Consider the following 4,903-nt stretch of genomic DNA (forward strand, 5'->3'; position numbering starts at 1 on the left):
CAAGCCACAGTACACTGTGAAGACAGTGAAGCATGGTTGCATAAGCATCATGATATGGGGATGTTTCTCATACTACGGTGTTGGGCCTATTTATCGCATACCAGGGATCATGGATCAGTTTGAATACATCAGAATACTTGAAGAGGTCATGCTGCCTTATGCTGAAGAGGAAATGCCCTTCAAATGGGTGTTCCAACAAGACAACGACCCCAAACACACCAGTAAACGTGCAACATCTTGGTTCCAGACCAACAAGATTGACGTTATGGAGTGGCCAGCCCAATCCCCGGATCCTAATCCAATAGAAAACTTGTGGGGTGACATCAAAAATGCAGTTTCTGAGGCAAAACCAAGAAATAGAGAAGAACTGTGGAATGTAGTCCAATCATCCTGGGCTGAAATACCTGTTCACAGGTGCCAGAAGTTGGCTGACTCCATGCAACACAGATGTACAGCAGTTCTCAGAAACAGTGCTTATACAACTAAATATTCATTAACCACTTGCCTACCGGGCACTTATACCCCCTTATTTACCAGGCCAATTTTCAGCTTTCAGTGCTGTCGCACTTTGATTGACAATTGCGCGGTCATGCAAGATTGTAACCATATGAAATTTTTATTATTTTTTTCTCACAAATAGGGCTTTCTTTTGGTGGTATTTAATTGCTGCTGGGCACTTTACTTTTTGTGCTATAAGCAAAAGAAGTGCAAAAAAATTTGAAAAACAAAAAAAAGTTTCTTTTGTTTCTATTATAAAATTTTTCAAACAGGTAATTTTTCTCCTTCACTGATGTGCGTTGATGAGGCAGCACTGATGGGCACTGATAGGTGGCACTGATAGGCAGCACTAATGAGGTGTCACGGATAGGTGGCACTGATATGCGGCACTGATTGGTGGCACGGATAGGCGACACCGATAATGGGTACTGATAGACAGCACTGATAGGTTGCACTGACTGACATCACTGCTGGGCACTGACTGGCACAACCGCTGGGCACTGACTGGCAGCACTGCTGGGTTGCACTGATGGGCACAGGTGGGTGGCACTGGTGGGCACAAGTGGGTGGGCACAAGTGGGTGGCACTACTGGGCACAGGTAGGTGGCACTTCTGGGCACAGGTGGGCGCACTGCTGGGCACAGGCGGGTGCATTGCCGGGCACAGGTGGGCGGAACTTGTGTGCGGTTCTGCTGGGCACCGATCATCAGGGCACTGATGATCAGTGACCCTGATGATCGGTGCTGATCCCTGCTCTGACAACTGCTGGTTTTCGGCAGTACTTTCCTCACGATCTGACAGCGCGAAGAAAGTGCATCCGAGAACCGGCATTTGCATTTCCCTCTGATCAGCGTGTCATTGGACACGGCTGATCACGTGGTAAAAGGCCGCTGTGATTGTCCTTTTACCACGTCACGTGATCAGCTGTGTCCGTAGGACACAGCGATCACAGAGATCGCCGGGTGCGCACCCCGGGGTGCGCAGGAGAGCGCGTTCTGGGTGGACGTCTTATGACATCCACCCAGAACTGGCCGGCCACAGTGCAGCCGTCATTCGGCTATCTGCGGTCGGCAAGTAGTTAAGTGATTCAAAGGAAAGCAAAATCTTCAAACATTTTTCAGTTTATATAGTGAATGTTTGAGTTTGTAAAGAAGAATACAAACACTGCTATTTTTTTGAACAGTCTAATATTGACTTTTCTTCAATTGTTTTAGAGGAAAACCACAAATTTGATATATTTTTCTTCATGTTTTGATTTGTGTTTATTAAATGAGGCATCTCTATCCCTGGCTGCTTACACCAACAGGATACATAGTCATGCTTGTCCGCCTCTTCCTTTTCATAGAGTCTGAAGAGGCTGTCTTTCCTGGCATGGCTATGAGACTTATAATCACCAGAACATATAACCCTTTCACAGGGTGAGTCAAAACAACTCCCTTTGACTGCACTGGCCACTTAAAGAATGTGACAACGTGTTGGGTATCATCATCCTCATTTGTGGTTGCTTGAACAAAGCAAGATTCATATTGTCATGTTCAGTTGTCTTTTCCCCTTTGAAGAGGCTGTTCTGCCTGGGAAGGCTATGAGACTGCTCATTGTTAGAACACATAACCTCTTCACAGGGTGAGTGAAACGCTTACATTCATGTTCATCTGTGTCTTTTTTGAAAAGTCTGAAGAGGATTGTTTTGCTTGGGATAGCTCTGAAACTGCTTATTGGCAGACTAGATAATCCTTTCACAGAGTTTTGCCTACTGCTTAAAGCAGCTAAAAAAAAATTAAATTAAATGAGGTAAAAAAATAGCTTGCTTAGTAAAAAAAACCCTAAAGGGTTAACTGCTGCTAGAGGATTGCAGATACTTCAGCTTAAAAACATAGCCCTGAAGGCACCAGGTGGTTAATGAATCACACCTTGCCTTGTCAGAGAATAGGACATTAAGAAAAGCAACAAAAATGTAGGAAACTGCATCAGAATTACAATAATATTCTGCAATGTACACAAACCATCCAAGAGAATTGTTGGCATCATAAAGACCTTTTATTTTATTTTGAGAAACTGGAGACCACAAACAGATATTAAAAGGGATGTTCTATACTCCAACAGGCAATGCTGGCTACAGTTGTCATCCACAGGCGACTCCTCTACCTTTTCTGTGAATGCTGGTCTTTTGAGGGGGGTTGGCATAATGGCACAATAGAAAAGCAAACATGAGAAGCCACCAACAGGTAATGCCATGTGTGAACAGACAAAGTATTACTTTGTGCAGCTGTTATGGAGAGTACGATCTGTGGAGGAGCTCAGGGTATGCACAACAATAGTCATCAATGCAGCATTCATTTGCATACAAAGTATTTTTACATTAGGCTCACCCAACCTCCACCATCTGACTGTGAACACTGCACGAGTGTGTGTGCCTAGAGGATACTCTGCTGAAACCGCTTCACATGGACCCAGCAGACCCTAGACAAGGCTGTTAGCCATGATTAAAGCTGCCCCAAGGACCAGCAGCTTGCCTCACTGGATTATGGGTCATTTATCTGGTACACCAGGGACCCCGTCCAGCTGAAACCCACATACCTGGATGGATAACCAGCCAGGTAGAGGAGCATGCCTAGGTCCTGCACATGGGAGGAAAAAAGAGGAATACTGAGGCTGCAGGTGGGCTCAAATTTATGAGTTAGGTCCTCGAAGCATGGGTGGGCGGGGCCCTTATCCAGCTGTGCTGAAATGGAGCTGTCAGGAAATTTAAATTTTTAAAAAAAATTTTACTGGATATGTTTTACAGCAAAAAGTAAAAAATATTGTTTTTTTTTTCAAAATTGTCGGTCTTTTTTTGTTTATAGCGCAAGAAATAAAAACCGCAGAGGTGATCAAATACCACCAAAAGAAAGCTCTATTTGTGGAAAAAAGGAACATACATTTCATTTATGTACAGTGTTGCATGGATGCAGAATTATCAGTTAAAGTAACACAGCTCCGTATCGCAAAAAATGGCCTGGTCAGGAATGGGGGTAAATCCTCTGGACGGCAAGTGGTTAAAGTGTTACTCCACTTTTGTTGAGAGAAAAAAAAACAATTCCCTTTGAGAGATCAATGTACATTGCAAGGATTTTAACAAACATTGTTGTAGAGTTCTACTTTTTTTCCACTAAAAAGAACAATTTGTTTCACTTTATACTTTGCACTTTTGCAGACTGACTCTAAATGGTAGGGTCTGTGATATAAATATGTTTTAATAGTTTAACAATTTGTATCAGTTAACAAAATAGAAAGTAAATGGACAGAAGAGAAATCCAAATCAAATCATTGTTTGGTGTCACCAACCTTTGCCTTCAAAACAGCATCAATTCTTCAATTCTTATAGATAGACAACCACACAATTTTCAAAAGAACTCAGCAGGTAGGTTGTTCCAAACATGATTGATGATTTTGCATGAACATCCCTGTAAATCAGCAGTTTTTATAATACTCAGAGCAGCCAATCTGGCACCAACAACCATGCCACATTCAAAGTCACTTAAACCCCCTTTCTTCCTCATTTTGATGCTCCGTTTGAACTTTAACAAGTCATAGTCACCACGTCTAGATGCCTAATTGCATTGAGTTGCTGCCATGTGATTGGCTGATTAGCAATTTGTGTTACCAAGCAATTGAACAGGTGTACCTAATAAAATGGCTGGTGAGTGTTTATATATAATCACTTGGTGCACTCTTAGTGCTCTGATGAGAAAATTGGCAGTGTCTGCATCCATCTAGAAGTATTTAACCCTTGTACAGTATCTCACCAAAACTAACATTCCCATTCCAAGGGGTGCCGAAAATTTGACTTGTATCTTAGTGCAGATTTGTGGGAAAATCATTGAGCCAATCACACAAGCAGGATATGTCATTTATGGGGTGTGTACAGAAATCCTCCAGGTTACCATGTTGCATTGACTGTTACAGAAAATTACAGCAGCTTGAGATTGAAAAGGAAAGTTTTTTTTTTAATAACATTAAATTTAAATATGGCTTGTGTAGTAATTGTATGTGCTGTATTTGTTATGTATACTTTTTTTTATTAAAAGTGTAATTATCCTTTAAAACCTGATTTGCTCCAAATTCTAATTTGACCCTTTTCAATTTTACATTTGAATTAAAACCTCAGAGTATACATAATATGTAAATGATGAAATGTTAGGTAATTAAAGTCATACAGTTGTACAAATCCCTTAAGCTTAGAAGCAAGTGAATTAAAACACAGTTGATCCAGCGTGGTGAAGCTCCTAAATATGAATGTAGGGAAGGCAAAGGTTCCATGTTTCTGATTAGCACAGTGATGAAATCAAATGACCCAGAAGGGAGGAGGAGCCAATAGAATGTATATAAACTACTTCTGTCAAAATGCTGATATTAAGCTGATATT

Source organism: Staurois parvus, unplaced genomic scaffold (genome assembly GCF_062004578.1).
Source record: "Staurois parvus isolate SC_StPar_1 unplaced genomic scaffold, SC_StPar_1.0 ptg000465l, whole genome shotgun sequence".
Taxonomy (NCBI): domain Eukaryota; kingdom Metazoa; phylum Chordata; class Amphibia; order Anura; family Ranidae; genus Staurois; species Staurois parvus.